The 22,338-nt window shown below is 44.3% G+C and overlaps 1 long non-coding RNA gene across 1 annotated transcript in view; it reads left to right on the forward strand.

The window, feature by feature from the left end:
* The window catches only part of LOC141126921 (uncharacterized), a 113,206-nt gene that overhangs the window by 83,211 nt on the left and 7,657 nt on the right, over positions 1–22,338 (forward strand). The window contains exons 2-3 of the long non-coding RNA XR_012241460.1: positions 8,104–8,225; positions 19,876–20,033. This is a non-coding gene — a long non-coding RNA (uncharacterized lncRNA). The remainder of the gene's footprint in view (positions 1–8,103; positions 8,226–19,875; positions 20,034–22,338) is intronic.

Raw genomic sequence — 22,338 nt, forward strand, 5'->3', positions numbered from 1 at the left:
ATCATAATAATCTGGTACCTCCATACTTGTGTTATGAAACCAGGTACAACACTCATAATCTTCTGTGTTTTCACATAACCCAGTTAAAGCAGCACTCATGCTTTCTATGGCTAACTCGTGTAGTTCTAATTGTTTTCTAATTGCCCTAGTTTCTATATTTAATTTAGTAATATCATCAGAATTCTTTTCCATTATTTCATCAATGATTCCAGTGTAATTATTCAACCTTTTCATTAAGTCTATTCCCCACCCAGTCCAGGAGGGGAACCAAGCCCATGCCATATCTTTTGTAAGAAATAACTCCCTTGTATTACGGTGTTTGAGAGGGTACCTAGGATGTATGCTAGCTTCAAGGAGGTGTCTTCCCTTGCTATCTCCTACTACGCCCATGATGGGGACTAGGGATGCAAGATAACACCATCCTTGGGGTTCGGTGGGGATCCAAGGGTGACAGATTTTTCCACAACAAATATAAATACTGTTTCCTAGAGCTAAGGATCGTTTGTTGAATATTGTCATCATTTCATCAGAAAAACTGGAAAAAGTTAAACTCGACAATAATTGTCCTACTGTGGAAGTGGAACTGGAGTTAAGAAAGTTTATTAGAGTGGTGTTTAGGGCAGGTTCTGAAGTATGAAAGAAAGGGCTTTCAATTGAAGTCATTGAAAAATTAATATTAGCTTGTTGGCAAACTTCAGCTCCATTTGTGGAGTTTCCCAGCCTAAAACACCAGTCTGGGGAATGACTTCTACCAGTGATTTGGAAAGTAAGGGTATTATTTGAAAGTGTTCTTATGACTTCTGTAAGGACGACAGGAGGTGTGCCATTAAGGAGTGGGGTGAAGTTTAGAGGTACTGCCATTAAGGGGATTCTAGCAGTGCTAGGATGGAGTTTACTACATATCCAACATTTTTCAAATCCAGATTTCTGGGCGTAGCTATATTTAAACTTCAATAATAACATTTTATCTGTAAAACTTTCTGAGTTTTCATTTCTCTTGTGTCTGTCATGTGTATTATTCTGTTGTAGAGTGTTAGAGGCCCCACAAATACCCTTTATGAGTCCCAAATCTTCAGAATAATAAATACAGTTAGTTATCAGCCAAGTTGGCAGGAACACAATCAGGGCAGCCCAGCATAGGAGGCACAAGGCCTTCCCAGAAGTCCGTGATGAAATAAGCGACGTCATCTTGTTCAGAGTCTTGACCACCTGCTTCACTCAGTGTTCGAGGATTTATATCACCTGCTTCACCTCTCTGTGTTTTATCTTTACCTTGCTTCTTAGGGTCCTGGTTGACCTTCTTTACGCGACTTGCATGAATCCAGGCCTGTTGTCCTTCTACCAAAATAGCTGTGCGGGTGACTGCGATCACTGTGGTTGGGGGTCCGAAGGGAAACTCTTGTTTCTTGGTGCGGTTCAATCTCTGGACCACCACGGTGTCACCCACCTGGAAAGGGTGTGTAGGTTCCTGTGAAGAAGAAGGAGAGGTGCGAGCAACATTCCTTTCAACTTTATCCAAAGTTTCAATAAGTTTTTTTACATATTCTTCCTGAATAAGATCTAGGTCCCCTCTTTCTAACATAAGTGGCTGTCTGGCCCATGGGGTGGGGAATGGCCTACCCATTAAGACTTCAAAAGGAGAGTATCCTGTCTTTTTAGAGGGTGTCATTCTTACCTCGGCTAGTACAGCTGGTAGGACCTTCTTCCAATTTGCATACGTACCTCCAGTGGCCTTCCTGATCTTATCTTTAATGGTTCTGTTCATCCTTTCCACTATACCTGAACTCTGGGGGTGGTAAGGAATATGAAACTTCCATTCTATTTTCAGTGTTTTTACCAGGTCTTGACAAACTTTGGCCACAAATGCAGGACCATTGTCAGAGTTGATCTGCAGTGGGCAACCCCACCTTGGGATAATTTCTTGTATCAGAATCCTCACTACTGTTTGTGCATCTTCCTTTGTAGTTACAAACAATTCTATCCATCTTGAAAACATGTCCACTATTATTAGCAAATATTCCTGTCTTTTACCTAGTTTGGGCATGTGTGTAAAATCTATCTGCAGATGAGTGAATGGTGTAGATGGATATATCAGATGTTCGTGTTTTGCTTTGTGAGGGTTGCTAGGGTTATTCCGAATGCATGTGATGCATCTGGAAACATATGCCTTAACGAGAGAGGGAAGACCTGGAATGTAAAAATCCTTATCCAAAAGTTCACATGTGACTTTCCACCCTCTGTGACCTATCCCATGGTATTGTGAAATAAAAATGGGTGCACTGGCTACAGGGATACATGGTCTCCCCTCTTGGCAGACAAGGTCAGTTTCTGGGTTTGTCTGCACACCTATTGAGTTCCATTGCTGGATGTCTTGGTCTGTGGCATATGCTTGGAGATCACGCAATGTTTGATCCAAAAGAGGAATTTCTGGTGAGAGTAATGGCATTTGTATGTTTGCAGGCTGTGTGGATGCTGCTTCTCTTGCTGCTTTGTCAGCTAAGGCGTTGCCTTTGGCTATGTCATCCTGTTGCCCTGTATGTGCCCTACAGTGTAGTATAGCTATGGACCTTGGTAATTGTATAGCTTCTAACAGACTTGTGACAAGCGTGGAATGAGAGATGGATTTACCGTCTGCTGCTATGTAGCCCCGCCTTTTCCATATGACTCCAAAATCATGCGCGACACCGTACGCGTACTTGGAGTCTGTGTAAATGTTTACATCCTGCCCTTCAAAAAGCTGACAAGCTCGAGTAAGGGCTATAAGTTCTGCAGCTTGTGCTGATTGGAATGGGACAGGGTTTGCTTCCAGTATTTTATCAGGCAGCTGTACAACAGCATACCCTGCATGGTATGTGTTATCATTTGGTCTTGAACAAGACCCATCCACAAAGACATTCTGTGCTCCAGGGAGAGCAGTTGAAGACATGTCTGGTCTTGGGGATGTGTCTTGGTGGATGAGGTCCATGCATTCATGTTGAGGCACTACCTCATCTTCTTCACCTTTCAAGCCTAGCAAGGCATTCAGGATTGGAGCTGGGCCAGAAGTGGGAGAGGCATATTTGATCTCAAGTTTTGGGTTAGAAAGTAAAATTACTTCATAACCGCTCAGCCTCTGGGCTGACATGTGCTGGGTATGGATGTTCTTTAGTAGAATGGATACATTGTGAGTGGTGTGTAGTGTGGTGGCATGCCCTAGAGTGAATGATGTAGCCATTTCCACCACCATCGCACAGGATGCCAGAGCTCTGAGACACGCCGGCATGCCCTGTACTGGCATCGGCACAACTTTTGAAAAAAACGCAATTGGGCGGAGTTTCCCCCCATGCTCCTGAGCCAGGACCCCCGCCATTGTTTTACAGTTGTCCCTTGCAAACAAGTGAAACATTTTACCATATTCAGGTAGTCCAAGTCCAGGAGATGTGACCATTGCAGTTTTAAGATACACAAAAGCATTGTACATTTCATCATTCCATTTCACACAATCTGGCATGTCAGTACCTGTGGCTTGCCTCAGGAGATTATCATAGTAGGAACAATCAGGTATCCATTGGCGGCAGTAACCAATCATTCCAAGAAAGGATAGCATGTCCTTCTTAGTAAGTGGGCGGGGCAGACCCACGAGAGCCGCAGCTCTCTTGTGACTGATTTTCCTTTCTCCTTTGGAGAGTACAAAACCAAGGTATTCAACAGTTTCCTGACACCATTGTAGCTTTTTCTTAGAAACCTTGTGACCATTGTCTGCTAACCAATGTAACAGATCTAAACCATCATTTTTACATGCTTTCTGGCTTGGACTACACAACAACAAATCATCAACATATTGGAGTAGGACAGAACCATGGCGGGGTGTCCAAGACCGCAGGGTTGCCTGGAGGGCCACTGTGTACACTACAGGGGAGTCTACATAGCCCTGAGGTAGTCTACACCACGTCATCTGTCGGTTTCTGAAATTGAATGCAAAGATAGGCTGTGTCTCTTCGTCAACAGAAACTGAAAAAAATGCATTACAAAGGTCAATGACCGAAAAATACTCTGCATCGGATGGTATGGAAGTTAAGAGTGATGGCACATCAGGCACTATGGGAGCAATGGGTATTACTAGGTTGTTTATAGCTCTGAGGTCTTGTACAAACCTGTAAGAGCCGTCTGGCTTCATTACTGGGTTAATGGGGGTGTTGTAGGGTGACAGTGTCTCTTTAAGAATTCCTAGCTGCAGGAACCTTTCCACCATTGGGGCCACTCCTTCCTCTTTTTCTTTTGAAATGGGGTATTGTTTGTGATAAACCGGCTGTGCCCATGATTTTAAAGCTGCCTTGTATGGGGTACAAGAAATAAGACCTACATCCAAGGAGCTTTTTGACCATACCGGATCATCTGGTGGAGGGAGATCACTATCCTCAGTGTAATATATTGGTATTACTTTGGAGTGTACGAAGACCCCTCCTTCAGTAGTCATTTTCAGTGTTATACCCAATTTTCCCATCAAATCTCTACCCAAGAGATTCACAGGACAATTTGGTATAATCCTGAAACAATGATGCAAGACTGTTGCACCTCCCCTTTCAACATCACTTACTGGTAAAGGTGGTGTTTTGTATGTTTTGGTAAGTATCCCATTAATTCCCATAGAAGGTTCAGCAATTTTAGTCTCACCTCTGTAGTAGTCCTCACTGAGGGTGCTCCGAGTTGCCCCTGAATCGGTTAAAAATGGAAGAGGCCTATTTTTGATATATAGGGTCACAATTGGTTGTTCATTGTAAGAGTGTGAGATCAAAGGAAATGCTGGGATACTACCTTCCGGGCAGCTTCATTTCAGTTGCTGTTGATTCCACTGTATAGGGAATCGGGGACCCTGTTGCTTTGGGGCAACTTGATTCGGTTGGCTAGATTGGGGTCCCTGTGTACGCATTTGATCTTGATCTTGAGTATTTGGGTTATTCCATTCATAAGGACATTGATTTCTCCAGTGACCCTCTTGTCCACAGTTAAAACAACATGTGCGGGACTGCTGGGGTGGTCTGGAAAAACCATGCCCTCTCCCTTTTGTTCTTCCTCTTCCTCTGCCTCTGTTTCCACTGCTCCATTGTCCACCATTATCTTGGGGAGGCTGAGTTCGCACTCCACCCTGATAAAGGCTACTCACTGCTTTCTCTTTTATTACATCAAAACACCCTGCTGCTTCTTTCTGTATTAAAGTTTCCTGAAATTGGTCAATCGTCTGTGTGGTCCATTCAGATATCATCTGTTTCACCACCAAGGCGAACTGGGGTTTTAGATTATTCATAAAAGTTTGAATAAACAAAGCTCCCACATCAGTAGTTGTAGCTAATCCAGCTTCTGTTGTCCAATTTTCATGAAACCTTTTCCAGAATTCAACTACAGTTTCTCCTGACTTTTGTTTGCATGCTATGGCAGTAGGGAGGGAACTTTTATTTTTAAATACTCTCATCATTTCAGTCTCTAATTCTGTCCACATGGCGTCCCTACCTGGTACTGTGTTTAGCCCATATGCTCCCGCGTTTCCAGTGTCAATAGTGTTTATACTTGGAACATTTGCCCAGCTCCAGGAACTGGTGTGTCCTATGATACCATCAATGATAAGACGCATGTCTTCCTGTGTGTAATTTCTACCCTTACAGGCCTTTTTTAAGTAAGTTAAAGTGCCACCTGCAGAGGCGGTGGGTTTGGGGCAATGTTTTACTATCCTGTCAATGTCCTCAATGTCTATTACCTTTTTTAATAATTCATTTCCAATGGTCATGAAAGGTGCTTGAAGGTTAGTGTTACTATATACAGTTCCACTCTTTGTTTTAGGGGGACTAAGTATTCTATCCCCTTTAACGTCTTCTTCCTCCTCTTGGCCAGGTGGTGAAACTACCCCTCCTATAGCTCCCTGATCATCTTCTGGTTCACCTACCTCGACTCGGGCCCTCTGTGGGTGCTGTCTATCTTGTTGTGGAGCGGGAGGCATCTGCTGTTGTGGTTGTGGAGCGAGGGGGACCTGCCGTTGTCTGGTTGCATAATGTCCAGCCAGAAGATCAATATCTTCTTTTCTTAAACTCGGATAGACATGTACATATGCAGGTGGAGGATGACTGACTATTGGCAGGGGTGGGGCTATTGGGTCAGGGACAAATCTCTTTTTATCGGCTTCTTCTCTATGTTTCTGGTCATAATCTTCCTTACTTAAACATTTGGTGGGCTTTTTCTGTTTCTTATTATCCCTCTGAAACCAATATGGGGCGTATTTTAACCAGTTCTCTCCTCCCTTTTCCATATAATCCATATCCCATTGAGGATCCCCGGGGTACCAAGGGAAAGCTCTCTTATCTCCTAAACACAATCCTTTTATCATATCTATGTGAAATTCATCATTAGCGCCATCCCGGGGAAAAGGATCTACACTGTGTATGGCTTCGGTCCATCCCGCTAAATTTGAAACCCATGGGACTATGAATTCATAATTAGTACCACAAATTCTGGCTACAAAATCCTTACACGTTTCTCCTGGATTGGGAAGAGGGGGAGGATCTTCTTTACCTTGTTTCTGACCCATATTGACAGTGGGAGCCGACTGTTCTTACCACCCAGTCTTCTGACCCACACACACACAACAGATTATCTTATAACTTCTAATGCGATAGATAAGAAAAAGCAAAGGATTTTGGGGTCACCGGAGTCTATTTCCTCATTAACCACTTCATATCCCTTCCCAAAAGGAATGTCTCTATATATGTGTATGCAGTACTGCTTATCTTTCTGGGTTTCCCAAAAACCCTCTAATATTAACCTCTGGCGTGGTTCTTATCCCCTACTAATTTACGGGTCTAAAAAGCTTTAATCAGAGCTGAGGCAAGAAATATTTCGTCAATAAAGACAAAATGAAGACTTACCTTCAGATATGATTTTATTTGGCTTTTTTTCCCGGCGAGCCCCCAGATTGTAGGCAATTTCGGCTTCTAAGACCACCCAGATAGGTTCAGGTAATGCAGGAAGACCTCCGTTGACCCCCAGGCCTGGAGATATCAATAAAGTGACACAGGAGACAGGTTTGCTTAGCCACTTTATGACATCTAATTTGAGTCTCAGAAATACAGCATTTATATCTTTTGAGGGATGGGAGGAGTTTTACTAACCTTATACATGTCATTGAAATTAAAATAGGTTCAGTTAATATTTAACTATTAGCTGGTGTTATAAGACAAAATCTTGCATCATTTCTGCTATTAGAATATTCTTTAACAGGTGAAGGACACACTAATCTTATCAAGAACAAACATGAGCTAGGCCAAACTCCACATTCTAGCTAAAATGTATAGGCAACCTTGAGAAGGTTTTCTATAGATAACAGCTTAAAGATAATGTGGGTTTCAGTTAAAACTCATATTTGAGTTTTCTCAATTTTCCTGTAAAACTAAGATGGTGTCTTAGAACTAAAATGGAGTCCCTCATGATATGTGCTATGTTCTTTACAAGTATAACATGTTTGTTATTTTTAAAAAATAAAAATTTTACCTTTACAACCCCTTTAATGCAGACTTCTGGGAAAATTAGTAAACCGATCAACACAAGCAGGAAATTACATTTCTGGGGGGGGGGCCGCTCTGTACACCATCTGTGTACTATACAGCACACCTCGAGGTAGCCATATTGAATTGCATTTTACAGAAAAATACAGCTTTGCAGATTGAAAAGGAAAGGTAGTTTTTAATAACATTCAATTAATATATGACTTGTGTTGCAATATGCTATACTATGTTTTTTTATTTGCCATTTTTTTCCCATGAAAGCAGAGTTACCTTTTAAACTATTTCATATTCTTTCAAAAAAACATTTTGCCTAGTTATACAAAACCCTTTTTAAAGAAGAACTCAAATTCTCTCAATCAACATTAACTATTTTTTTTCTGTATCCTGCTAGCATTAGTAAATACTGTAGGTAGGAAAGTGTTGTGGCATGCATTGTTCATGTATGTTTGTGCAACAACCACAGATATATTCTTCAGCCAGTAGATGGCAGTGTTTATATTTGTAGCTGCATCTATGGTACTGTATACTCTATTGTCTTTTCTATGATAATAAATATCCTGTTTTCTGTCTGCAGGGAAGTGGCAGATAAAGCACATGTGGACTGTGCAGTGTCTGTTTTGTAGAGCTATATACAGAATCTTGAATAGGTTATGGGCCTAGACATAGCCAAGACACCCAACCAGACACCAACAAAAGGTAAATTATATTTACTTATTTTAAACTTTTACATGTTTGCAGTTGCTTGCTGGTTTCTGGCCCAGGCTAATATGATGTCATGAATCCCAGATGGCCTCATTGGCATCTGAAGGATAGGGGGACCTAAGGGTAGATGGAATCCAGAAAGTACAGTGCCTTGCAAAAGTATTCACCCCCTTGGCATTTTTCGTGTTTTGTTGCCTCACAACCTGGAATTAACATGGATTGTTTGAGGATTTGAGGATTTGCATCATTTAATTTACAGAACATGCCTACAAACTTTGAAGATGTTTTTTTTTTTTTTTTTTAATTGTGAAGCAAACAACAAATAGGGCAAAATAACAGAAAAAAGTCAATGTGCATAACTATTCACCCCCTAAAGTCAATACTTTGTAGAGCCACCTTTTGCGGCTATCACAGCTCCAAGTCGCTTTGGATAAGTCTCTATGAGCTTGCCACATCTTACCACTGGGATTTTTGCCCATTCCTCCTTGCAAAACTGCTCCAGCTCCTTCAAGTTGGATGGTTTGCGCTTGTGAACTGTTCATAATAATCTGCTGCTATTGTGTTAATGTTGTGAACGTGAAAGTGATACTAGTGTTGCTAGTTTTGTGATGGCCTCAGAGGCTGCCCGTGTTGTGGGGGGGGGGATTTATTATTATAGATTCTATATTATAATGCCATTTCTATATCTGACACAACGTCGGATGCTGCGCCCGCCATTGCACTTGGAGATTGAAAAACGAATGTGAAAGTTGGCTGACTGTTGCGGTAGAGTAGACCATTCAACATGAACGACGAAGATTCGACAAAGCAACGAAAAACATACAAACATTGAATCTTTGGCTTAGATTCGACGGAGCAGCTAAACTGTACGACGCTGCAATTGTACATTTCCAGTCAAATGCATCCGCCCATAGGCTATAGAGACATTCTAATGTTGGTTGACTAGTAAAATAATTAATAAATATAATTATTACTAGTCATACAACATTAGAATTCTACTAGACGGAAAATTCGACCAGAAATGTACACATTCAGTTTAGCTGCTCCGTCGAATCTTCTTTGAACATTCGACAGACACCACAAGCCTTCAATGACAGATTCGACCTTAATTAATTTGTATTTTCGGACTAATGCAATTTTTAACGAAAATCGAAATAAATAAAAACTAATTTCGGGAATAACTAAATTCCTAAACGAAATATTTCAGTGTGCATATGTCTAGTTTGTGCAGACATAGCGTTTTCTTTGATGGCCAAAAAGTTCAATTTTAGTCTCATCAGACCAGAGCACCTTCCTCCATACATTTTGGAAGTCTCCCACATGCCTTTTCGCAAGTTCAAAACGTGCCATTTTGTTTTTTGCTGAAAATAATGGCTTTCTTCTGGCCACTCTGCCATAAAGCCCAACTCTATGGAGCGTACGGCTTATTGTCGTCCTATGTACAGATACTCCAGTCTCTGCTGTGGAATTCTGCAGCTCCTCCATGGTTACCTTAGGTCTCTGTGCTGCCTCTCTACTTAATGCCCTCCTTGCCCGGTCCGTGAGTTTTGGTGTGCGGTCGTCTCATGGCAGGTTTGCTGTTGTGTCATGTTCTTTCCATTTGTTTATGATAGATTTGATGGTGCTCCTAGGGATCATCAAAGATTTGGATATTTTTTTATAACCTAACCCTGACTTGTACTTCTCAACAACATTGTCCCTTACTTGTTTGGAGAGTTCCTTGGTCTTCATGGCAGTGTTTGGTTAGTGGTGCCTCTTGCTGAGGTGTTGCAGGCTCTGGGGCTGTAATGTAACAAAATAGGTTAAAAGCCAAGGGGGGTGAATATTTTTGCAAAGCACTGTAAATGCTACATGATTTATCTGCCCTATTGAGCAATGGCTAGAAATGATTGGGGGGGACAAGGTGATTTTTCAACAATATAAATCATGGAGATATGCATGGATGGGGAATTTGCTTTAAAAATAAAAATAAATGACAGCGTTTTGAGATTGTGGTGCTCAGATTAGTTCTGCATTAAACAATAACCCTTGTACATGTTGCAGTGTTATTGCAAAGCTCTGTAAGTCTGTAGGCATTCCAAGGCTCCTGGGGATGCATAAATGAATAATAATTAATGCTTGTAAAGAGATGCATACAGATCCTTGTAGAAGGATAGGGAGCAAATGCACCCAATTTTCCAGTTCACAAGGCAACGCTGATGAAACATTGATAAATTCTTGTTTTCCTGAGGACACACCTGCACTGACAGATTATTGACAACGTGTATGAATTTGCGATTTGTGGTTTTTATAGCGAGTGTCCTGAGTTGCCCTGATCTCCCCGCAGTCTCTTCATTTCATGCAGTTAGTCATGCACATGATTGTTCACTTCCAGTCTACAAGTGTTACAGGTGCCAGCGCCAGCACAGACAGTGATCACATAGGAGAGGTCTCAGAGGGCCACTGTGCATTTCGGTGCAAGAAAATAATTAGTGTTGTATGCAAGGGTATCATCAGCTGGATGGTATCCTTACTCTATGTAATAGTCGTGCATAGAGCTGCAAGATTTTGGATAAAATGAAAATCACAATTTTTGGAATAAAGGTCACGTATCTTTCACAATCCTCGGCACAACAATCATCTTTCAAATTGGGCTAACTTTACTGTTTAGTTTTTTTCTTAACTCATTGAAGTGTATTTTTTGCCAAAAAAATGCTTTTAACAGACCGCTGCACAAATACAATGTTACATAAAATATTGTAAAGACTGCCATTTTATTCAATAGGGTCTCTGCTAAAAAATATATATATATATTTATACATGGGCGGAGCATAAGGGGTTGCAGGGGTCGTCGTAATCGCAACCCTGCCCCTAGTTCCAGAGGGCCCCTGCAGCCTCCCTGTCAAATTATCATATTCTCCACAAAATCCAGCTTCGATCTGCTCTAGGGTCCCACAGCCACGCTCCAGTACTGGGCTTCTACTTAGCCTTCCACAGTCCACACCCCACTGTTCCCATTGGCTGGGGAGAAGCTGTGAGCCATTTCCTGAATGGAGAGGAGCATGGGGTGAGAACAGCTCAAAATGGGGAAGTGTCTGTGCTGTGTGCTGGCAACATGGAATGGTAACCGAGCTCAGCGAGGCAAGAGGAGGAGAGTGCCTTCCTGTAGCCACAATGGGACCGATGTCACTGGTGAGGTATGACACTGCTCAGTATCTCCTAGTCACCAGCTGGAATTCTCTATACCCCCTCACCCGGGGATGTCTACTTACCACACTTCCCTGACAACTGGGGAAAAGACATATGCTTTAGGCTTTATATACACTACGCATGCGTGAAACTCCGCCCCTGTCCAGTGTATTCCCTGCCTCTTCTTTTTCCAGGCAGTGGGAGAGCACATGGCGGAGACCCAGCAGGTGTGTGCTGTTATAAGCAACAACGAAAGCCCGGAGCAAGGCAGTTCCAGATCCAGGAGGAGCTATAAGGCCTCAAATATGTCCTTTGAAGAAATGGTGGAGATGGTGGACATCTTAAAGAGGACAGACTATGATGGGAATCATGGGCCGTACAGAAACCCTAATGTGAGAAAGGCCAAGATCATGGCTAAAGTTGTCAGAAGTCTGCACAGGAATTTTGGGGTACGACGATCCAAGGATCAATTGAGGAAACGCTGGTCAGACCTGAAATTGAGGGAGCAAGATCAGTATAGAAAGATCAGAAAGTGCTGCAAAAAAGTAAGTATTTGTCCTGTGTTCCTATTATTATTATTATTACTTTCGTGCTGGTCCATGTGCTTTTCTTTACTGCTGTACAGTTTAAAATGACAAGTTTGAGGTTCGTGGACACAAGAATCGTTCGTATTAAGCATTGTTCGTTTGACCACTAATACAAAGTTTTTGGCAGATGCAGGTTAACTACATTTGTTCATGCCTATTTTAATTAAAATAAGTTTATTACATTGTTGTCTAGATGTGTTTGAAACTATAATGAAATGACAACTTTATTCAGTGTCAGGAGAGGACACTCAGCAGCTGTTTACACATCTGGACGCAGGAGCACTAGGGTGGAATACCATAACACCCTTGCTATAGTGTCCCACGCAGGTGCTCCAGTGGATACTAGGGGTCTCTCCATGTGTGAAACTTGCACAAAACAGGTAAGTATTCCAGCTTTTGAAAGTGAAAAAAATCATGTATTCAGCTTGGAACTCTGCCAAAACAGACAATTGGAAGACACTTCCAAACAATGTTTCATATTACTATTTCTAGCCTAACATATCTGTCTGGAAGGGGCGTGGCCTGACCTGGCATGGAGACAGTCGCATAATCCCTGAGCTCCGTCCGCCACAGGAGAAAGCCGCTAATATTGTGAGGTACTTTCGCACCGCACTCACGACAGAACATGGGGACAGCTTCCAGGACCTCATCGGCATCCCGCTCGAGGTCCCCGAGAGACCTGGTCGGTACACAGGGGCAGAATATCCCCGAGATGTTCCGGACGGGTAGAGGCAATATGGCGCCCTCCCGCCACACACAGGGACACTCCTCACAACCATCCCCTCAGCCGCAACAGCTGCCCACTATACCACCTCAGGGGATGCCTCCCTTAGCTGGGGAAGAAGGGATAGAACTCAGGCCCCACCCGCCCTTAACCATTCTGGACCTATGCTCCGTGGCGGAGGACATCAAAGAGACCCTAGCAACGGCCATTTCAGAACTCAGATTAGACCTGAAGTCTTTGAATGAAAGGGTTCGGGTGGTTGAAAACGTGACAGAACACCAAGAAACTGTCATACAGTCAGTAACGGAAGAAGTTGACTCTCACACCCGACAGCTACGTGACATGCAGAGGCACCTGGAAGACCTTGACAACAGGGGCAGAAGGCACAACCTGCGTATCAGAGGCCTACCGGAGTCCTTTGAAGGGGACCAGATCTCTCCGGCCATAATTTCCATTTTTAATTCCCTGCTTAACCGTCCTGCACACACCCCGGTGGAAATGGAGCGCATACATCGCGCACTTCGCCCCAAGGGCAGAGAAACAGACCCACCGAGGGACATTATATGCTGCATAGTGGATTACAGATTGAAAGAGGAAATACTCAAAATGGCGCGGGGCAGACCACAGATACTACACAATGGCGCGCAAGTGCAAATCTACCAGGACCTGTCCGGTATCACACTCAAGCATAGGCGAGACCTGAAACCCCTGCTGGAAGCCTTAAGGGATCGACACATATTGTACAAATGGAAGTTCCCCTTCTGCCTCTCCGCTTCCGCACAGGGACGCACAGCATTTCTCAAGGTCCCTGAAGATCTCCCACATTTCTGCGCCACCCTCGGTATCCCCATGATACCAGTCCCCAATTGGTACGCTGCATTTCGCCCCCGCAACTACACAAGAGGGATGGATGGAGATGACCGCATGGAAACGCAAACACCTCTTCCCAGCCGGAGACGCTCCCCATCCGTGAGCAGAAGCCACACGGCTCATCGCTCCAATTACCGCGCCAACAGCCCAGATGTCTCCCTTAGATCTCGGGGCCCGCGTAGAGGCCGGAACAGGCATGTGTAACCAGTTTCCGTGACTGTTGGAAAGCTCTGGCTAACTTGCCAGTCAGTTCACATTGTGCGCAGTTCTAGTTCCAATGAACTTTTAATGTTGTTTTTCTATTTTTTACACCTTCTTTCGGTATGCTGGACTTATATCAGAAGGTCACACTAACCCACCATCGGGCCAGATAAGCCGGATCCATGGGCTAGAGGACACCTTCCTCTTCAAGGCAGCATCAGTGATATATCACTGCTTCGGACCTCGCCCAGTTGACACTCACTTACTTCAAGCCTCAGCTTCGATATCCGTTGCCCCCGCCCACTACTGCTTGCTATCAGCTTAAAGCGCGGACTCACAACTACATTAACCACACTGCACCGCGATGACAAATCCCGCCCATAACAGAGGCCGCACGCCCGAACACCGGTATGAGGAGCCGCAAGCATTGACGGAGCACAGCATCCCGGTGGAAACGACAGGCTTCCTCACCGGCAAGTACAGCTGTTTCACGACCGAGGACTCCAACATCACTGCGGTGTTCACCCAGATACCCGCCCACCGGCTGACCCAGAGGCGCCATACAGGGAGAAACTCCACCCGCCACCTGCACGTCAACAGACTACCGACCTTGCCAGACTGCCGTGATCTACAACACCACATACAGGAGTATGAACTGGCCGGTACACCCATCCCATGGTTTTGTTGTTTTTGATTTAATTATCCTTTTATCGTTTTGTTTCTGATTATAACGGATTTTATATTGCGGTGCTTTCAATACCGCCAAGGTCCTTTTGCTACCGTTCCAGCCTCCCTCATCTAGTTAGCCTATGTTTACTTTATGCTTCAAAAGTGGCACATTGTTACGGTTAAGTTTTCTATTGATTCAGAAGATGACAGCCCTCGGGGGGGTAGCTTCCAGCAGCTGCCTCTGGCCTCTACTCCCTCACCACCGCTCCCCTCCCCCACAGGAGGGGACTGGCACAATACTCGATTGGCTATAAAATCCGGCAGTTTCTTCTCTGCCAGGCCTGAACCTTACTACACCCATCACCTAGCTCTGGAAGCTGCCTCTCCTAAAGGCCTCTCTCAGTTACATAGACCTAATGTTTTACTGTCTAACTGGAGCCGTTTAACGCTGTCTGTACTAGACTTTACGGTAGACTGCTGAACATACTATACAACCCCACAGTTGGTAACTCACGACTCTGGCTAACACACTCACTACTCGCACCTCAGTATCCAGCCACAATTTATCCTGTGGCGGAGGGCTTTACTCTTATCCTCACTACTTCTTCTCCTCATCCTCTCCGTTGCCTGGTTTTGGTCAACCCCCATACGGGCCTGCCTGGAGTTGCGGTTTCCCTCAAGGGATACGGCGCCCCAAGCAAGACCTGTACACGACCGATCTATAAATTAGGAGGTAAGTGGACACTCAGCTCCACACCTCTTCGGTTTTCCTCCACCTAACCCACGTTTGCTAAGCAAACTTGCTTTACTTCCTAGACTTACCCCTCTTAACACCAACCCCTCCTTTCCCCTCCCCCCCCACCCCACGACGAAGGCCATGACGGACTGTAACTCCACCCGAGGAGTCACGCCACAACTATCACAATCGCTCAAGCTGTATTCGATCAACATAAGAGGTCTGAATACCCCTGAAAAAAGGTCTCAATTATTAACATCACTCAAACACTCCAAAGCTCACATAGTGCTAATTCAGGAAACACACTTCCGCACGGATTCCATCCCTAAATTGCAAAGCCGTTATTTCCCCACGATACTCCACGCCTCCAATATAGAGGCGAAATCGAAAGGGGTTACAATCCTCATCTCCAACCAGTGTCCATTCCTGATCACAGACACGCTAAAAGACCCCCATGGACGATACCTCTTTATAAGAGGCACTCTCCATCAACTACCCTACACTATCGCTAACATCTACGCCCCCAACACGGGCCAGGTTGCCTTCCTCACGAAGACTCTGCAACTGCTAGCTAGCTTCCAGGCCGGTACCCTCATCGTCGGCGGGGATTTCAATGTCCCAATGACCCCAGCGATAGATACCTCCAACGGGTCTTCCTTTCTCACCTACAGGGCTCTAAGGGCTATCAAAATACAGCTCAATAACCTCCTACTCCACGATACGTGGTGCACCATGCACCCCAAGGAAAGGGACTACACGTATTTCTCACTGTCGCATGAAAAATACTCCAGATTGGACCACTTTTTTCTCTCTCAGAATAACCTGACCAACCTCATGAAAGCTACCATAGAACCGTCCATACTATCTGATCACAACCCTATCTCTATGACCTTACAATTAACGACTACGAACACAAAAATGCGTATTTGGCGTCTCGACAGTTCCCTACTGACGGATGAACTTAACACAAATAGACTGTCCAAATGACTAACTGACTTCTTTGCTAACAACGACACCCCTGACGTCACACCTCTGATCGCATGGAATGCGCATAAATGTGTCATCAGGGGCGAGCTCCTCTCCATATCCGCTAATCGCAACAAACTTAACCGCACACATATAGCTGAACTAACCGCGCGTATACACACACTCGAACGGGCACACAAAGCCTCTATCGCTGCTGCTTCACTAGCCGAATTGACACAGGCGAGAGAGGAGCTTTTAGAAGTTCTAAGCAAATCATTGAAACGAAAATTCATGCTGACACAAAAACTATATTATGAATTTGGGAACAAATCCAGCAAATTATTAGCGAGGGCACTGCAAACCAAAAAGGCCTCACATACTATTCATAAAATCCACAACTCGGCTGGTGATCCATTTTCTAGAAACGAAGACATATCCACACAATTTGTGCAATTTTTCACGAAACTGTATAATTTAACACCCTCCCACCACGCAGACGATTCACTTAACCGGAAAACCGCTCTCCTGACTTTTCTTACACAATATGGACCGCGACCTCTCTCCACAGAAGACGCTGACTCCCTTGACACCCCACTCTCGACGGAAGAACTCCTTGCAGCACTGCGACAAATGAAGACAGGGAAAAGCCCCGGCCCCGACGGCCTTTCGACTTGCTACTATAAAACCTTCCCTTCCATTCTTCTTCCACGCCTTGCGAAAGCTCTCAACGCTTTATCCCCCTCAACACCCTCACACAATGAAATGCTCACGGCACACATTACACTCATCCCCAAAAAAGATAAGGATCCCACCCAAGTAACAAACTACCGCCCCATATCCTTACTTAATGTGGACCTTAAGCTATACGCGAAAGCATTAGCTAACCGACTCCTCCCTTTTATACCGTCTCTGATCTCGCTAGAACAGGTTGGCTTTGTCCCCGGCCGTGAAGCTAGGGACAACACCACTAAGGCGCTGAACATACATCATTGGCTCAGGAAATCGTCCACCAAAGGGTTCTTTCTATCACTGGATGCAGAGAAGGCGTTCGACAGGGTAGCATGGGACTATATGGAAGCCACCCTTCAGGCAATAGGCTTGCCTTTGCGCATGCTCTCGATGATCCTAGCCCTTTATGCCTCTCCCACAGCCAGGTTAAGAATCAACGGCACGCTGTCGGACGCCTTCTCTGTCTCCAATGGAACCCGTCAAGGGTGTCCACTGTCACCGCTCATATTCATACTGACCCTTGAACCCATGCTCCGCAAATTAAGAGACAACCCCACTATTAAAGGAGTTACCATACACCACAAATCATACAAACTAGCGGCATATGCGGACGACATATTACTGTTCCTGACTGATCCCGTTACAACCATCCCCAACCTTCTAGCAGACTTCGAATTTTTCCAAACTCTCTCGAACTTGAGAATCAACTTTGACAAATCTAAAGCCCTTAATGTTACCCTACCCTCTGACACGGTGAATCTCTGTAAACTTAATTTCCCCTTCGGCTGGGAGCCATTGGCCATTTCCTACCTCAGAATCAAAATCACCTCAGACCTGAAAAACTTATACGCCAGTAACTTCACACCTATGATCCTATCCATCCAAGGAGATCTTCAGAAGTGGCGTCTGGGATCCTTCTCTTGGTTGGGTAGGATCGCTATACTGAAAATGAACGTTCTGCCCAGACTCCTCTACCTTCTTCAAGCCATACCAATCAGATTGCCTCCCGCATTTTTCGCGTCCTACAAACGCATTTGCAGGTCCTTCATATGGGCCTCGAAACAACCGAGACTCAGTTGGGACAGATTGGTCCTCCCCAAACGGATAGGAGGCCTGGGACTTCCGGATCTCCGAAAATACTATTGGGCCTGCCACTTGACTAGACTGGTAGACTGGCACAAACACCGTCAGGCCAAAGACTGGGTAGAACTGGAAGACTCATTTGCAAATCTTCCGATAGTTAACGCCCCATGGGTTGATGGCAGACACATACCAGAAACCTTCTCTTCTCACCCCTCCATTGGCGCCACCCTTGCAATCTTCAAAACGGTCTGCAAAACGCTTCATTTGCTCCCAGCACCGGGCCCCATGACTCCACTAACTAACAACCCAGAATTCCCCCCAGGCCTAATGCTTAAAGATCCTACACAGGAAGCGACCATCACTCCAGTAAGGGCCTTAAGCTGCTTTCGCAATGGCTCGTTACTCCCTTACACGGAACTTGACTCGACACTTTCCAGTTACCATCAACCCTTTTTTAAGTACCTGCAATTGAGACATTTTTTTCAATCACATACCAAGGACTCCTCCTATTGCAGAGACCTCACCCCTTTCGAACTAATTTGCCTAGACAATGAACCCCAGGGACATCTCATTTCCGCCACATATTCTTTCTTGTTCGCACAGCACGTAGTCAAAAATGACAAACTTGTGAGACAATGGGAATCAGACCTTTCCCTGGACCTATCCCCGCAGGAATGGGACTCCATCTTCACTCTTATGCACAAGGGGTCTATTAATGTCTCCACACAGGAAAACAGATTTAAAGTGTTCTCAAAATGGTACAGAACACCAGACAAAATTCACCACTTCCACCCCGCCATCCCCTCAACCTGTTGGAGGTGTGGCTCTGCCAAGGGCACTCTACTGCACATCTGGTGGAGCTGTAGCCTCATCCAGCCATTCTGGCAGGCAATCCACCGGTTAATCACCCAAATTACCACCTACACACCGACGTTCACACCCGAAAGATACCTTCTACACCACCTCCCTGTCTCCCCAAGTACCTACAGAAAATCGCTTACCATACATCTAATCAACGCAGCTAACCTTTGCATCCCCGCCTTTTGGAGGAATACGTCACCCCCCACGGTCCAAGATTGGATCAGGAGGGTAGATAGAATAGCGGAGATGGAGAAGCTTATCTGCCAGGCCAACGACAACCCCACCAAATTTAACACCACCTGGGCAAGCTGGTCACACTTCCGTCAATCACCCACACAAATAACCTTATCTACACCCTCCCCACTCACCAATCTTTGAGCACATATATAGCACTATCCAGACTCCCTGAATCCACAGAGCCGCCTTCCCCCCTGACCCCTCCCTCTTCCCCCCCCGTCTCAGTTAGACCCTTACCCCCGCTCTTCACACAGACACAATGGGCATTCTCTCTCTTGAACATACCCTCCCACCTTACACACCAGCAAGTTAGGCATTTAATTACCTCTGACATACCGTCTTTCCCATCATTCGTCTGCAACGATTTCGGTCACTCAGCGGTACTGATTCACAACCCACTATGATCACTAGTCACCGGTACCACTGATATACCTACTTCTGACCCCAACCCATTCACAGCACTGATCCCCTAGGGGGTGAATGGACTCGGGGTAGCTCCACCTATCATTTCCGGATGTGACCGTAGACCCCTTGCAGACCTCCCCTTTAAGCAGTAACCTCTCAGCGCAAGTACAATGCTCTAGGTCTGAGATTTATAAGTTTTAATCCTGAAAGACATGTTCACCTGATAACATTGTCAGACTAACGTTCGTCTGTATTCACACTTTATTGAACACTGCATAATTGCTTTAAACCTGTAATCCCACGGTTTGAGATGTATGTTACATATACTCTGTAAAGCTGTAAAACTCAATAAAATTTTCTTGAATAACATATCTGTCTGTTAAGTATATCTTTTTTGTATTTACATAGGGGAAAAAAGAATAGGGACATCTGAAGACACCAGTAACCCCACACCAAATGAAGAAAGGCAACTCACCACACACCCAGAAGATGTGGATGCAGATGTTCAGGAAGTGCTGGGTAAAGTGGTAGAATGGTGTCGACAACAGGTCAGACCACAGCTTCAGGTAATAGATGGATGCCTGCATATTTATAATACATGGTGTGTTTTTTTATTTTTAGATGATGTGGATGTTGTGGAAGAAGAAACTCATTTCAGCAGTGCAAGTGCACAAATCCTGATCAGTGATCATGGTGTGCAATTGTGATTTGAAAAAGATGAAACAAAACATCCATGATGTTCAAAAAAGACTGAGCAACATCATGGATATTTTAGGCAAAATCTAAACAAAAAAAAAAAACATTTTAAAGCTGTCGTTATGTTGTACATGTTTTTACAGTTTTAAATGAATTGCAAAGCCAAATTTTGAAGATGCACACGGTGTGTTAACATGTGCATTCTCCCATCATGGGATATCAATGTACGTGTTTTGTGGGTGCAATCCCTTCCTCCAAACTAAAGTAGGTGAGAGGAAGGGGTTGCACCCCCGAAACACATCCATTGATCCCCCATGATGGGAGCTAGCACATGTTGACACACTGGGGCTTATTTCAAAAAGGCAAAACCACTTTGCACTACAAGTGCAATGCAAGTGCACTTGTAATGCAAAGTGGATTGTCCTTTCTGAAATAAGCCCCAGTGTGTCAACATGTGCTAGCTCCCAACATGGGGGATCAAAGGACGTGTTTCGGGGGTGCAACCCCTTCCTCTCACCTACTTTAATTTGGAGGAAGGGGTTGCACCCACAAAATGCATACATTGATATCCCATGATGGGAGATAGCACATGTTGACACACTTTGTGTTTTGTGGCTTTAGCAAAATTATAGATAATTTAAAAAATAGATGTAGGGAAAAGACACTGATAAGGTTAGGGATTTGATTCAGAGTTCTTACTTAATCTAATGCCTACGTGTAAAATCTGTTATGAAATATAGTCTGTTATGAAATGCCTGCGTTGCAGTCTCTTATGAAATTAACCTTTGTCTGCTGACACATTATTCTTTCAATGAAACTGCTTTTATTGTAACCTTTGGCTGCTGATACACCATTATCTGTCGAAGCTGCTTTTATTATCTGATATCTATGTTGTACTTTGATATTTGCGTTTATGTAACCAATCCTATAAAAAGATTCAATAAACCAAGACAGTTCAGATCAATACGGGACATCAGGGCTCGTAGATTGATATACAGATACTCTGTTTCTGTGTCTATTTATTTAAGAGCTAAGATTTGACAAAACAATATAAACTTAAAGCAACTTATTTAAAAGTTGCCCCTAACATTTTGGCGCCCGAAACAACAGGGACCCACCGATGATACTACAAGAGGTGGCTGAGCTACGCTGACGGAACGAAAGGACAGGTATTCCGGGAACCACAGATCAAAAACCTGGCCAGGTAAGAAAAAGCTTTATTTTTCTTATATTCTGTGCTCCCCTGATTTGTGCCTATCCGTTCTGTCAGTTACGGTTCTCCTGGTTTTAAAACACCAGCCTCTGTAGTGGTGAGTCTAGAATTACTGCATATTGTGGTTTATATTGCTGGAATTATTTGTTGTTTGTTGTCTGTCTGTCTGTTGAGAAGGTGAATGAGCCTTGCCTAGGTTGGTATGAATTAAAAGAATATCATCCCAATGAGCGACGGAATGCGCCCTTACCTCGCAAGAGGACTTTGGGGGTTTGCCGCTTAAGTTTGATATTCAATTCAATTCATAAACCATAGGCGGGTTGCGAGTGTAAGCCCTGTCTGCTCCAAAAAGCAGGGATAAGAGTGTATGAGAGGGATCCCAGATACGGGGGGGGAATAAGGTCTCCATAAAGTCCGGAGATCTAGTCGGATACCTGGTCACTTCAAGGAATGCTTGTATATGTTGTAGTCGTCAGTCTGGTCATAATATTTGTCAGTTGACTAGCATATAAAGTAATTCGGTTTCAAGAATCTCATTCAGGAGAGGTTTTTAGTATTCTGGCATCCTAGGAGGAAAAGGCAACGAGGAACTAGTGTAACTTGGTTAAGTGTTTTATATTGTACACTAAGTGTCCCAAAACGCTACCTAGTCAGGACTGTCAGAATGGGCCAGAGGAACACAAAACCCCGTCAGGGAATTGTGGCACATTACACAGTGCCACAGATAATTAAAAACATCTGTGGGGAAGATGAAGCGCGGGACTTAAAGGATGTCCTTCGTAAATTTAAGGTGAAAGGAGCAGCGGGTTTAGACCCGGATGTATGGAGTGAAATAAAAAGGGACAGACAAGGAGAGGTGTTAGAGAAGCAATGGATGCGTCAGGTTCAATGCTTAATTAAGGTTTCAAATAGAGCAAAAGAAGAGGGGTGGAAATATAATCCAGATTGTGATGGTTGGGATA

Source organism: Aquarana catesbeiana, linkage group LG02, assembly GCF_042186555.1.
Source record: "Aquarana catesbeiana isolate 2022-GZ linkage group LG02, ASM4218655v1, whole genome shotgun sequence".
Classification (NCBI taxonomy): Eukaryota; Metazoa; Chordata; class Amphibia; order Anura; family Ranidae; genus Aquarana; species Aquarana catesbeiana.